General features: G+C 40.7%; 1 protein-coding gene and 1 long non-coding RNA gene across 2 annotated transcripts in view; both read right to left on the reverse strand.

The window, feature by feature from the left end:
* The window catches only part of GAB1 (GRB2 associated binding protein 1), a 122,610-nt gene that overhangs the window by 67,360 nt on the left and 39,559 nt on the right, over positions 1-15,691 (reverse strand).
* LOC122217828 overlaps positions 1-15,691 on the reverse strand; it is a 34,129-nt gene that overhangs the window by 1,090 nt on the left and 17,348 nt on the right. The window lies entirely within an intron of this gene.

Here is a 15,691-nt window from a genome sequence, read left to right on the forward strand (position 1 = left end):
CTGTCACATTTAATGTCTTTTTCTTAACTTAAAAACAGGTATCTTTATTATTTCTTTTCATGCTTTCAAGCATTTTTTTACATTTGAGTCTGGGTCATCTTGACATCTTTTTTCAGTACAGCAGGCACTGTTAAAAATAAAATAGCCCTGCATTCTTTTTGTTTGTTTGTTTGTTTTAGAGACAGAACTAGAGAGCATGAGCTGGGGACAAGGTCGGGGTAGGGGCAGAAAGAGACAGGGAGAGAGATTGAGAGCAGGAGTTGTGGAGAGGGACAGGGGTGGGGAAGGGGGAGAGGAGAGAGACAGAGAAAGAGAGAGACAGAATCCCAAGCAGATTCTATGCTCAACACAGAGTCCAACATGGGGCTCGATCTGAGGACCCTGGGATCATGACCGGAGCCAAAATCAAGAGTCAGATGCTCAACCAACTGAGCCACCCAGGAACCCTGGCCCTTCATTCTTGATGCAGAAAATAGAAAATGATCTTTGATATTATGGACATTCATCAGTCAAAAGCAAGCACTAGTTTTGATTCTCCAAGACTTTCCACCACCACTACAATAAAATAATCGTTAACATTTATTGAATACTAAATACCAGGCATTGTCTGAAGAACTTTACACATTAACATAGTCCTCACCACAATTCTATGAAGTCAGCACTGTAATTACTCCGGTTTACAGATGAGAAAACAAGTCACAGAGAGATTAAGCAACTTGCCCCAGGTCATACCAGATGTAGTAAAGTCAGGATTTGAACCAGTGCAGCCTGGCTCCAGAGCCCGTGCCCTTAACCACTGTTACACTGTCTATCTATGACAGGGGGCGGCAAACATTTTTGTAAAGGGCCAGACAGTAAATACTTCAGACCTTGCAGGCTACACATGGTCTTAATCTCATTGTCTTTTTCTTCTTTGTCTCTTTAAGCAATTTTTTAAAAAATGTAAAAAACCTTCTTAGACATAATCAGGGTTATAGACTGTAGTTTGCTGACTCCTGGGCTATGATTTTATTATTTCCTGCGAGCCAGTCTACTACTTTTTATTTAGACAAATTCAGACAGAAGCAACGGTAAAAGATTCCAGACAGGTAGTCTACAATCCATAGACCATGAACGCCCAAGAGCTATCAATTGTGGGGTGCCAGTGAAACAGTAAAGAAAATACAAACATCAAATTCAAAGCATTGTAGGTAGTTTGTGGACACACACAACAGCATATAGCTTACAGACATGAGCCAGATATGATTATTACAAGTGGGAATTAATAAAAAACAAAAATCTAAGCGAGTTTCAACAACCTAATATTTCATAAGTAGAAAACTCTGGATATGCCTCTTCCTTACTTCATCTGTTGGGCAGAACTACTATTGTAATCTCCTCATTGATGTCTAAGAACAACATCTGCGTATGAAAGAAATGTCTTTTTCAAAGTCCCTCCTAAATACTAATTCATCGTTGCATTATCAAAATATTCACGATCTTCCATGTCAGAAACTAAAGAAGAGTAGCTAATTAGCTATTAGCTCAAAACCCCTGAAGAATTTGGAAATCCGTAAGAATATGAATTTCTTCAGTTGGTATTCCTTCAGGTCCTCTGGCAAGGTCCTACTCACATATATTTTTTTTAATGTTTGTTTTTGAAAGAGAGCACGTGCGTGCGCGCACATGAGGGGGGCAGGGGGAGAGAGAGGGAGAGAGGAAGGGAGGGAGAGAGAGGGAGAGAGAGAGAGAGAGAGAGAGAGAGAGAGAAAGAGAGGATCTGAAGTGGATTCTGCACTGACAGCACAGAACCCAATGTGGGGTTCGAATCCATGAACTGTGAAATGGTGACCCGAGCTGAAGTCGGACTCTTAACTGACTGAGCCAACCAGGAGCCTCTACTCACATTAACATGTTATCACCACTTAGCACTGTCTTATGATTTCAAAATTTTCTAAAAATTTTTAGCCTCCATATATTTTACCACAGCTTAATTTTCTTTTAAAAAGCAAAAGCTCTATTTCAACAATGCAGTGTTCATTTTGATAAATGCAATCAGAAAGTAGGAACTTATGCACTTTATTTTGGCTTTTGACTCTACCAAACCAGATAAATCTACAAATCCCACCTCTTAGGAAACCTAACTCCTTAGAGGTAAACATCTAGATAAACCTTGGTTCAGGGACTACTGTTAATTATTTTTGCCATTTTGGTGGAGGGAAAATAAAAACTGAAAAACAGATTCACTTCTGTCTTTCCTATCAGCTTGGGACCATCTGTTTAAAATGACTGCAACTATTTTTAGCAATTAGGCAATGGGTTACTTACAAAAACAAAAACAGATGCCTGCTCTTTAAGATGACAGGTTATCAAACATATGAGCATTACTTGTACACAAGAGTCCAGTGCAAGTTACCTGCCAAGCCTAAAAATGCAGATAAAAAAATATATATATACTATAGAGCAACTCAGGACATGATTTCATTCCTTCTAATCGTTTCTTAGCAATTGCTAAACACACACAAATAAAATGACTGGAGAAGTCATTTTTATAAGAATTTAAAAATATTTGCTGTAACACTACATCTTTACTCCCAATTCGGCTGTCCTTAAAAATCTGTACATTTCTGGGGTGCCTGGGTGCCTCAGTCAGTTGAGTGTCTGACTTTGGCTCAGGTCATGATCTCACGGTTCATGGGTTCGAGCCCCACATCGGGCTCTGTGCTGACAGCTCAGAGCCTGGAGCCTGCTTTGGATTCTGTGTCTCCCTCTTTCTCTGCCCCTCCCTCATGCTCTCTCAAAAAATAAACATTAAAAAAAAAATTTTAAAAGTCTGTACATTTCTTCTGCTGAGAAAAGTTGCTTACTTTATAGTTAATTTTTACCCGAAGCATTTTCTTCTAAATGCAAAAAACTTGTGCCTTTCACCTTTGCTTTTTCTTTGACAACTGTGACAACTGAGAGATAATTTCAATGAATTATTTATGTAATTGTTTCTTAACACACTACAAAGGAGAACTTTTAAAGAGAAAAATCAAAGATGGAGGTTCTCCCTATGAACCTGCCTTCTTTTGTCTGCTTTGAAATAATCACCTTGCTCCTATAAAAAGTTTCTTTAGAAGCTGGTGTACTTTGTCCTTGCCAGGTCGGATAAAGGCTTAAGTTGAATTTACAGATCAGGCCTTTCCAGTAGTGGCTGGCTGGAGGAAGGAGGAGCACAGTTAAATCAGCATTCACTCCTCTTTACCACAATCCCACCCCTCAGGCTCAGTATCCACCCTTTCTACCCCTAGGTTTACCTGAATTCGAGGTTCAATACTTGAAAGACCCCTTCCCCCCAAAAAACTAGCATCTTACGGGGCAAAAAATTCAGCTGCAGCAGGTCTTTGATTCCCCTAGAACAAGGATATTTAAACGCTTACTTAAAATGTTCTTTTTTACTAAATAAACAATGTTAGCAAACCCCGAGCTGCTCACCCAAATCTGCTCTTCTATCCTTTCACAGTGAATGAGCTGTAACTGGGTACAGGGCTGTCCCAGCTAGTAGTGACACTTAGGCTCCCTAGTAGCCACATGTGGCCAGGTGACATAATTCTCCCCAGTGGAGTGACTGGCAGGGATGTGTACCAGTTCAGGGTGTGGGTCTAAGGGCACTGAACACGATGTCTTCACAATCTCCCCCCACCCCAACCTCAATCTAGGACACAGACATGCCCATGACCTTGCCTTAACCACATAGATGGATTCTGCAATGTTGAGGGGGGAGTAACAAGGCAGAAGGAACCTGGCTCCCTGAACTTCCACAAGGGGCATGACTGTTTCGCAAAGCCTGGAAGGCTTACTTTGTTACGTGAGCAATAAATAAAGTCCTATCTCCTTTAATTCATTATAGTTTGGGGCTCTTTGTTCCAGCAGCACAGGCTTTCTCATAATTGATGCAAACACTGTATGTAGCTCTGTTCTAAGTGCTTTACGTGAATTATCTCATTAACACGCCTCTGAGGAAAGTACTGTTATTATTCCCATTTCCCAGCTGAAGAAACAGACTTGAGGGGTGAGTGCTTTTCCAAGGGAAAAGAATAGGAAGGATGGTACAGTGGTCAACTGCAGATCTGTATGATGCAAAGTTCAGATGCCCAACCACACTACAGTGTTCCTTAAAAGGAAACTACTAATGATCACTGTGCAAGTATCTCACTCTGAGATTTTTCTTCCGTGTTATCTCTCATATACCTAGAGCAGAAACATTATGAGCTCAAAAAGGAGGAATAAAAATTATTTTTGGCTTGTTCATAAATGCCTTTAATTTACTATGCTAAAGATCTAAATTTGTATAAAACCCCGAAACTTCAAAGGAATCAGACAGCAGGCCAAGTTGAAACTTCTGGTTGAAACTTTTTACTCCATTTCCAAAACTCTATCATGTTACACGCAAAGCCTAAGTCTGTACACCTCAGTTCAATGCTGTTAAGACACAGGATTAATTCAAAACAAACTTTTTTTGGCTGTGTTTAATATTGTGTTTGTTATGAAAGGGCCCATGAAACACTTATACAACACTGGGGTTTCCTTTCAGTAATATGAGGCCACACACCTTCAACCTTCACTTCTTCCAAACTTTTTGAACTCAAACCAGAAGATTTGCCAGAAATCTATGTATTAGAGAGGTCTGACAGGGTGAAGGGACAAGGGGGACTTTGTCTTTATATTTCACGCCTTAAAAAAACCATTTTTTTTTAACAATCCATTTAATCTTCCAGAAAGCTCTTACAATTAAGTGCCAGAGTCCATTTATTTATTCATTCAATAAATATGTACTGAACACTGTTTGTTGAGTCTGTATCAGACACGGACACAGAACAGTAAGTAAAAGCAGAGTGCTACGAGACAGAGGTAAAGCCGTGACTTTCTTGTAATGGTAATGATTTTTTACCCTAACTCAAGCTTGTGTGAAAATTCCAGAATAAATTGCCTTACATTCTAATAATTGCAAAATGCAGAGACTCTAAGAAAAGAAAACCCTTCTTTGCGCCTCTTCCTGCCTCTGTCAGAGGGGCTGTGAGCACTGTGTATTTATGCCTCCAGGATCAGCTCCTGGGCTTACAGGGGAAGCCCTGCCACTTTGTCTAGGTCGTATCCTTCCTTCCAATCCTTCACAAGGTCCGAATACACACTGAAAATTCATCCTTATCCATCTGCTTCCCAACCCTGGCGCCAGCCTCACTAGGTTTTAATTAACAGGAGATGAGCGAACAGTATGAGTTCTTGGCCGGCATAAGCAAGTGTTTCGTGATTTAGATGGGCCTCCTCATTCTAGGCTGGGTGAAAAAGACCGAGGAAGAAAAGAGAGTTGGCACTCCATAGTGCCAATCATTCCTATAAAAATAAAAGCTCTTTTGATTACCCACTGTGGAAAGACGAAGTTGTGAAAATACTACTTTCTGTGAGTATTACAGGAGTGATTTTAGAGGGGTCTTCTCTGTGGTAAGGTATGTCCCTGGCAGCGCAGCTGAAAAAATGCCCCAATCCTGCACCAGGAGTGGCCTACTTGGCTTTGCTGCAGGTGGCCCATCTGCACTCAGGGATTCTGCCCACATGCTCCTCCCTTATGCCTCACAAAAGCACGGTCTCATTTTGGCTAAGCCTTGGCTTTCCAAGGAACTGTTTAAAACTTCCAAATATGACTGCATTCAAATACCCCTTCAGGTCTTAAGAAAACACTTCAAAAATACTGCGTTCTTTCACCAAAAACTAGTTAAAAATGGCTTTGGGTTTTTAAGATCTTAAGTGGCACTCATTTTGAACACAATTGTCAGAGCTCTGTTTTCATTTGCACCTAAATTTGCAGACGGCACTGTCTATAAACAGCATCACCGTGACACTGACCAACCTGTCCCGGATGAAAGCGAAGACTGCACAGCGCAGTGAGTTCTGAACCTGGCCACAGAGATGTTGCAGGCTCTGCAAAACTAGAAATACACACAGAGTAACTCTTAACACCACACAGAAAAGCAGTGAGCACCACAAGAGATAGAAACAAGGCATTCAAGGAGGAACCAAGGTTGGGAGAAGGGGGCCCAGCTAGAAAGGGAAATAGAAACGTGGGAGGTAACAGAAAGAAGTCAGTGCCCTCATCTGCTTCAGCTGTAAATGTGCCTACTGGGTGTGAGCCACAGTCTCTAGGTCTCCAAAGTCTTTCAATGGAGTGAGGCTAAGGAGACAACCAGAGGAAGTACACAAAGACAGCAGAGACAGCAAAGTGCAGAGTGGGTGTGAGGTGTTCCTCTGAGGCTATAGCCCGTAGTGGAAAGCTGTGAAGAAAAGCAGGACAGGAAATTAAGATTAGGGCCAAAGTATGGGAAGACCTGGAGAGACAACCCAAGGGACTGGGCCTTTATTGAGTAGGTCATGGGATCTACTGGAAATCCTTTAAAGGGGAGCAGCCTAAGAGCCACACTTACAAGGTTACCTTGCAGGATATAGAAGAGGCTGAGGCGCCGGGAGACCAGTGACAAGACAGTGGGGAAAGAACACTGGACCTACAGCCCTGGCCGTGGAAATACAGCAAAGCCACATGCAAGATGGAGAAGTGGTCTGCAGGAAGCGTGGGGGAAAGGGCTATCATGCTCTACTTTAAAGATGGAAGTTCACTTCTGTACCCTCCTCGTCTACTTCTACCAGATCACTTTATGCTTAGCTCCTGAAATCTTTCCTTAAATAGTGCTTCTTCAACAGTCAGTTGCATACCAACTCTCTGCTCTATGGGTCACTAGACTTCGTAAGCAGAAAGTCCTGACTCTGAATTTCTAAGGCAGTGACTCATCCTGCTTACCAGGCCTCTTCCTGTGGGTAGAGACTACCAGTTGCTCCTCTTATGTTCATTTCTCTTGTCAGAGAGCCCTCTTGTTCAACTATAGACACCAACTATTTCTTATGACACTTTCCTGAGGCATTGACAATTGGTGGAAGATTCCAACCACCAGTCCAGTAAAGCCCTGATAGCAACGTAATGCCTAGAAGACAACAACCCACACATCCCTTTCTGTCCATGATCATGAGCTGAACACATACTGACCCCCACCCATGATCACAGTGCTCCCTGCCTGCTCTCTCACACATACCCCCTGAACCTTTCCCTACAAACCTCTAGGTATCTATCTTATGGGCAGAGAGGTTGACTGTTAAGGATTGAATCTGCCGGCAACCAAAATAAATTTCTCTTTTTGCTTTTCCAAACCCTCAACTCATGAGTTATTGGCTTCTCTTGCAACGTTTATCCGATTTTCTTCGCCAGTGTTGACAAGCCCAGCCAGATTCTATGCTTTCTATTTGCCCAACCCCCTTCGGGATTCCCCAGAGAATGAGCAGTTGGCTGGGGCAGTGTGCCAGGGCTTACCTGTTTTCTGAGTTAGCAACTGAGATAGATCATTCAGTAACACTGTTTTTCGATAGTAAGCCAGCAAACTTCTTCTATAAAGGGCTAGATAATAACTTCCTTAGGCTGTGCAGGCAATATGGTCTCTGGCACAACTATTCAACTCTTTCATTGTAGTGTGAAAGCAGCAATAGACAATTCATGAACAGATGGGAGTGGCTGTGTTCCAACACAATTTTATTTACAATGACAGGTAGCTGGCTGATCTGACACTCAGGTCATTGTTTGCTGACCCCTGTTCTACAATAACAGAAGCTTTCACGGGGAGGCTGACTTGCTAAAGATGATGTTTTCCAGCCTCCTTTACAGCTAGCTGTGGTCATGTGACTCTGTTCTGGCTAACAGGATATAAGTGAAAATGATCTGTACAACTTCTAGATCAGCCCCCTTCTCTGGGGCTGAAAGGAGATCATGGTGAGTAATCTTTGACTGTGAAGATGGGGCAATATCCTTGGGATGGCAGAGAAACAAGATGGCAGAAATCTATCTAGTGAAGAACCGTTAACTAGTCCTGGAGCAGTACGGACCATCTGGACTATTCTAAGACAGAATAAGAAGGAAAAAGCCCCCCAAACCTCTTAGCCTATTAAGCCACCATATTCTGGCTCATCTTTTTATAAAGCTTTGCATTTTCAGGTTTAGCTCAGCATATGAGATCGTATTCTGAAGGGGAAATGCCTTTGTTGCACGGCTATGGAATGATCAATCACAAACCCACACACTGGTCAGATGACTGCACGAATTTGCCACCATCACAGGAACTAATACCAAGTGAAAGCTTATTCTGTGGCATGCACTAACATAAGCTCTCATTTATCCTGAAAGCAATTATTATGATGATCATGTTTATAGACAAAGTTCAGACAGCATTAAGAAATACACCCAAAGTCATAAGTAGCTGCCCAGATATACAAACTTGGGGACGTGACTCTCAAACATACACTTTTCCACAAATCAGCTCCCTTGTGTCAAGGACAAGCCACGGTAGTCAATTCTAGGGTGATATTTAGAGATGGCTCTGTGACTGCAAGTTTCAATTTCCAAACCGAAAAGCACCACTAAGATCCGCTGACAGCTCCATTTGGTTTAGTTACTATTCCCCTTAAAGAGCCAAGTAAACCAAAATGACACAAGTTTAATAACGTACCCAGATTCTTTTGAAAGACTCTGAGAATGCCAGAGTGCAGATTTGATGAGACGGTCATGGGGGCTGCCAACTTGGTCCCGGCTAAGGCCACCACCTCCTCCTCCACTGCCCATTAGAAGTTAACTGCCTGGACACCTGCTATACCAGGCTGAACGGAGCCTGCATAGTGGTTTCAAAGTATACCAGCAGAGGGGAAGATTTTCTTCTCTCCAGGAAAGGGTGAGAAATGCCACCGACATGTGCCGTTGACCCTACTCTGCCAGGTGTAGCATCCGTCTCTGCTGGGGGCCTGGCACTCATTTGGGGACCATCTGGCTCCATTTCCCCGACCACATGGCCTTTCCTGTTCTGTACAGCCTAGAGGCTCAAGGAAAGTCAAATCCACCCTAAAATTAAAGCATAGCCAATGGCACCAACTGTTCATGGTAGATGAAACCAAAATTCAGTTCCAAGAAATGTTAACCTTATTTCAAATTTGAAGGCAAGAGCTATTTCAAAACAGTGTGATTTTTAATAGGATAAGTTTTGAAAACCTCACATGTTTAATCAGCTATAAAAGGCTAATTAAAAATTAATTATTACAATTAATTGTTACCGTACTAAGGATTATGTAGTTAAAAGAAAATGTTTTGTTACAGAAATGCAGTGAAGAATAAATAAGTCTATCTTGAGTAAAGGCAAAAAAATTAACATGTTCTCAGTTACTTTTTAAACCAATTATTTAAAAATAGGAAGTAAGAACCTTACCCTCAAAACAGACTTTTTAATTTGGCACATTTTTAAGTATTTCCAGAGCCAAATGGATGCGAAATTATACAGCCATTTAAAATCATATTTTCAGGGGCACCTGGGTGGCGCAGTCGATTAAGCATCCGACTCTTAATATTGGCTCAGGTCATGATCTCAAGGTTCATGAGTTTGAGCCCTGCATCAGACTCTGTGCATGGTGCAGAACCTGCTTGGGATTCTGTCTCTGCCTCTCTGTCTGCCCCTCCCCCGCTTGTTCTCTCTCTCTCTCTCTCTCTGTCTCTCTCTCTCTCTCAAATCAATCAATATATTTTTTTTAATTTTTAAAAGATAAAAAAATAAAATCTTATTTTAAAAGAATATTTTGGGATTGGAAAATGTTCTCACATATACTGCTATGCCAAAAAAAAAAAAAAAAGCAGTTTTCAAAAACGTATGTAGACATTCTTATAGAAGAATGACTATGGATCTATATAAATATACATAGAAAATTAGTCTGGAAGTAAATACCTCTACATTTTAATAGCAGTTTTTCTCTGAGTGGTAAAATTACAAGTGGTTTTTATTTTCTTCTCAGCATTTTCAATATCTTCTAGAATGTAACATAAAAGTACACATTTTTAAAAGAGCTGGACTATATAAAGAATATCACAACACTAAAGGCACAGGCTTCTCCTTTCATTGTGTTCTGTAAGTGGATATAGAATGTGGTCTGGGGAATAGTGCAAGTTATTTTATGTCCAAATCTCTCTATACAAACATCTCGGAAACTCATACTAAACACACCAAATCTCAATGTTCCAACAGTGGACATTTCAGGAAGAACCATAACATACGGAGAAAGAGCCACTGGGGAGAGGGTCCAGACTCATTACAACACACAGCTATTCTCCACACTTCAGCTCCACTAAATCGACATTAAAAATGGTGTGAGGAGTGTGTGTAGCACTGAAACATCTGTGACATGTCATTATGGAAGAATAATATTTCCAGGAATTCTAATTCACAATTACTGTTTTCAAATTGAGAAAACAACTGTCAAATTAAAAAGAAATACACACATGTCACAATGCAGCGGTAGCTAAAATCAACTAGAAATCAGTTTCTATTTCATAATGGGAGTTACTAAAACCATAGAAAATCCCCACAAGTTGGAAACAGAAGTTAGAATAAAGTCTAAGATTGGAGAAGGGATCTCCTACCCCAAGTCACAAGGCACAACAGGATCTGGGGCAACCTATCTGTTTGTAGATAATGAAAAAAAAAAATCTTAACGGCTCAAGCTAACAAATCACTGCCCCAAGTTTCACTCTAATGGTCATATGATCCTCCAAGTGCTGTTCTCAGAAAGTCTCTTCTTTTGTAAAGCCAAGGGTATCACCAAAAAGGCCTAAACTAACCAAACTCCTTTACTTTTTAAAGGATGGAGGCTCAGAACAAAGGAAACCAGGACTTTGAAAGAAATATTTCAGGAAAAGGTGAAGGGAGGGAGTTTCAGGAAAATGTCTGATAAAATTCCATCACGTTTCTAAAACAAAAACATAAGTCTCCCCAGCCTCAAACACAAAAGCAGAGCTGAAAATAAAAATGTGTTCTCAAATTACATTATTCCTGAGGGAAACACACTTTCACTTGCTATTTCGATAAATATTTCCCCACAGGATTATTTTATTTACAGAGGAAAAAAAAGAAGACAATATAGACTGTATAATTCCCAAATGTCATATATATCCTATATAGGATATATAAAATCCTACACAAATACAAATACACAGCTTTATGGAGAAATTTTACCTGCCTTAAATAAATATTTAGTTAACTGAAGAGAAGATTTTCAACAATGAAACAACAATGGAGAGAGACGCATAACAAAACAGCATTAGTCTGTCCAGGCAGAGAACAAGCAAAATGACAGCTCAAAGAGATAGACTGTAGGGTAAGACAAAAAAAAAAAAAAAAAAAAAAAAAAATTACATACACTAAATAAGATTCTGATCTATCAGCATCAATGTGACGAAGACAGCAAACACACCTTTTATGTGGGCTGCCTAAAACGACAGCTTCCCCATACCTCTGACTTCCATCATCCTGCTCCTGCCAGAGTCTAGGAAAGTAATATATGCCCACAGAAACACTGGTCTGGCCTGCACCCAAGTCAGTGACTTCAACTGCTCCACATTAATAACAAAAGCTGTACAGAGTGGACATGCAGGGAGAGAGGAAGAGATGAAAGGCTGATGCAGACTTCTAAGAGCAAATGTATCTCCTGGCCCAGCACTGTTCGGAAAGAACAGCTTCCTCAATAGAAAATATCGGTTATCTTTATAAAGCATGTAGTCATTCCACGCAATGTTTTTAAAGTTTGCATTAAACTCTAACAAAAAAAGATTTTCACTGCAACAGACTGAAGCAAACACAAAAACTTATCATATGCCAGGAACTGTTCTGAGCCTTGTACACAGATTAACACTCGTGATCTCCCAACATGATGAAACAGGTGTTATTATCCTCAGTTTACAGATCAAGAAACTGATCTTGACAGTTAAGTGACTTTTAGTCACTTTAGTTTAAGTGACAGATAAGTGACTTTTCCAAGATCACAGAGCTAGTCCAGTAGAACCCAGGCTCTGCTCTGAAGGCCAAGGGTTTAACCAACACACTAGGCTATCGATTTCACACTGAATCCTGCTAGTACCAGCAGCCCTGCTTGCCTAAACCTGAGGCTGGCCTTAGAAGCTATTACTCCCAGGGCTACTATTTTGTTCCTGCTTTCCGGCTGCTCCCTGGATTGGAGGGGAAAGGCAGAGTGTCTCCTTCGGAAAAGATAAACATTCTCATCTATGATGTCGTATCAACATTATTATTACTATTATTACTATAATTATTATTCCCATTTTACCAATGAAAAACTGAGATTCTGAGGGTTAAGTATCTTGCTTAATGCTAGTGACCCTAAACCTGTTTGTACACGGTCCGTGCTCCTGCTATTACAGAAAGCATCCAACCTCCCCAGGCAGAAGTTCATCTCCTAACTGGGCAATTCATCCGACAACCAGAGATGCTGTCCATATTGAGCTAATTGCTTCACAAACAAACGCTGCCTGAATGACTGGGAGGAACACGAAGAGTGAGGGAAGAAAGGTGTGTAAAGTTCCAACGTAACAGCAAAAAAGCCTCTCAAACCATAGAAAATTCCCAGAAAGCACATTTGGCATGCACATGCTCAGCACTATGCAGACAACTATGCATCGTAAATATAAACAACCATGTATTTCTTTTTTTTTTTTTTTAAATTTTTTTTTTTCAACGTTTTTTTTTATTTATTTTTGGGACAGAGAGAGACAGAGCATGAACGGGGGAGGGGCAGAGAGAGAGGGAGACACAGAATCGGAAACAGGCTCCGAGCCATCAGCCCAGAGCCTGACACGGGGCTCGAACTCACGGACCGTGAGATCGTGACCTGGCTGAAGTCGGACCCTTAACCGACTGCGCCACCCAGGCGCCCAACAACCATGTATTTCTGATGCACATAAACTAAGCTTCTGCAAATCATGTTATATTTTACATGCACAAGGACTCACTACTGAAAAGAATTCTGTGGTCAAATCCCTTTGTAAAATAATATTATAAAATATTATTTTATAATAATTATTCTCTAGTTTACTTTCTAAGTCTGTGAATACTCAAAAGCAGGTATATTCTATTTTATAAAGCTAATGAGGTATATATAACAACCCAAATTATTTTGCATAGGTTTGGGATCTAGTTCTGCCTTAAAATTGAAGCTATGGACCATTATACATTCCCAGACTTTTTCCAGCCTGTGGTTCAATAAATTGTTAAGCTGCCTATCACATCAGCATACAATTTAATTAGTGTCTACATCCTGGCTAAAAATTTCTTGAAACAAATAATAGGGTTCAAGAGACTGATGACTAAAATAAGAAAGTATCATGAGACTGTGACTCACAAAAGGTATGAGATACAAGAACTTCAGAACTGAATCTCATTTTATGGTCCAAGAATGAAACCATTTCTAAGTCTTAATGAGAAGCAATGGAAGAAATAAAACTAGAACCCAGAGCGCTAATATCTAATTCAGTGAGTGCCACATGGTCCAGAATTCGCTCCCTCTAATGATGTAAGATAATACGGTATTGTAAGTTCTGATTTCTGGTAAGATTCTGGTTTCTCCAACCTCTACAAAATGCCTTGCTTAATAAATATTACTAATTCTCACTGTGGTGGGGGAAGGGAAGGAGGTGGGTAGCCTGATATACCATTTCTGATTCCCTTCTGATCTTTGTAAACTGTTAGGCAAATCCTACGGTCCCAGTACACAGCTGTACAAAATCAGTGCCAACCTCATACAGAGAACAGAGGCGTAGTGGGGACCAGATGTCAGTGTCTTAAAAATGTCCCATGAAAGCCTTTAAGATTGGAAGGCACGACAGACCTGGAAATCAGTTAACCTGTCCAGCTTAAGATTCCTCTACTCTAAAATGAATTCGTTGCATTTCCTGATCTCTAATACTTCTTCTAGTATTAAATATTATTTTGTTGCATCTTAAATTTATAACTTTGACCCCCAAAATAATACTTTAATCAGCCCCCCTTTCAATTTGCCTCTTTGTCTGGTGTGTTAATGTGACTCTTACAAGTACGCAAGTAATCCCCATGCCCATCCTTCCTCAGGCAGGGAATGGGAAAGCTTTGCTGTGTGATGGCCAGAGTCCCCATTTCCTTTCCTGGTACCACTTCTACCAGAAAATCTCCTAGGTCTGGGAGATTAGGCCCAAGCACTTCTAGCCTTATTCCTGGCATCAGGGTTCAAGACTGGACCTGTCACACCAGCAGTACTATAGCAAGGCCACGGTCCCCCAGCAAGGCCTCTGGTTGGTACCCAGTGAGACCCTAAGCAGAAGAGGGCCCCAGTCAGAGCTGGCCAACTACAGGGTCTTCGGGCAGTGCGGTGCTGGTTTGAGGCCAGAGGTACAGGTCAGAGAGAGGCCAGGCCACTGGAAGGGCCAGCCTGGAATGCCCTGGTGTGAAACTTGAGAAGGCGATAAAGAATGGGATACTCTGACAAGAAAAGAACAGGAGAGATTTAGAGACTAAAAAACTGTCGGGCGGGGGGGGGGGGGGGGGGGGGGGGGGAAGGGGGAGGGAGGGAGGGAGGGAGAGAGAGAGAGGAGAGAGAAGTTATGGTGGGAGTTCATTAGTCTCAAAAAAGCAAATGTTACTGTTTTCCAAGTGGGCCAAAATAATATGTATTTATTTTGTCTGTGAGCTAAATGGGACCTTACTAATTATTGTTAGGCATAAAGAGTTCTACCACCACACCTATGCCAAGGAAAAGGAAGATCAGGTCATAGCATTTTCATTTTCTTTCAAGGAAAGAACCAGAACTTACACTGTATATTTGTAAAGAGCTGTACAGATTACAGATCGCCATCGTGTGCACTTTTTGCTCCGACCCTCACAATGACAACATTTGAAGAAACTGAGGTTCGAGAGGTTCATTTACTTGTCCAAGATGCCCAAACTAGCAAATGTTATATCTTTAGGTTGGTCTGGGGCTCATCTACCACATCACCAAGTCTCTTTAAGTTACTTTCTGGCAGACCCATCTTTTCATAGAAATAACATTTATTTATTATTTATTTAAAAAATTTTCAATTTTAATTTCTAGCACTGAAATAGGTTGCAGTTTGAATACCATTCAACAGTGTTTTGATAAGCTATATATCACTGTCCCTTGTAGTGCAAAGCATGTTAGCATATGATGGGTTAAATAAGCTGTGAGGCCTCATCTGGAAAATTTACCAGCACACATACTATACTATTGTTTCTATGGGAAGTTCTGTTCCAAGTTCCAATCAACTGATTTAAAAGAGATCTTTTAACACATGAACATAGTCTAAAAATAATCACCACTGCAAACTTAAGGAATTTCTTGGATTTCATTTTTCTTTTTCATTTCATTTAAATATATGCATACATACACAGAGCCTTTTCTCACTGAGCAGCATGTATGGTATGAAAAGCTAAGCATTTCAGTATAACGGAAGAAATTTCATAAAACTCCCACATATTATGATTGTGGATTACATAAAGAAATGGGAAAGTCCCCTTCTGCCCCAAACTGTGCCAAGACATCTGACATGTTCACGTCTGCCAGGACTCTACAGTTATTCAAGTCGGAATCCACTCTTTACATAAATAGCATACTATTACAATGATTCAAAGTTCAGAAAGGACTTCTTGCCAAAATAATGAACTTTGTGAGGTCCTTCAAAAGATGTGTTTTGAGAAAAATGTCTCCCTGCCAAGGGATTTCAAGTACTAAAGCAGAATGGTAGGTTTTGGTTATGAATTTTTAA

This window comes from Panthera leo, chromosome B1, assembly GCF_018350215.1.
Source record: "Panthera leo isolate Ple1 chromosome B1, P.leo_Ple1_pat1.1, whole genome shotgun sequence".
NCBI lineage: Eukaryota > Metazoa > Chordata > Mammalia > Carnivora > Felidae > Panthera > Panthera leo.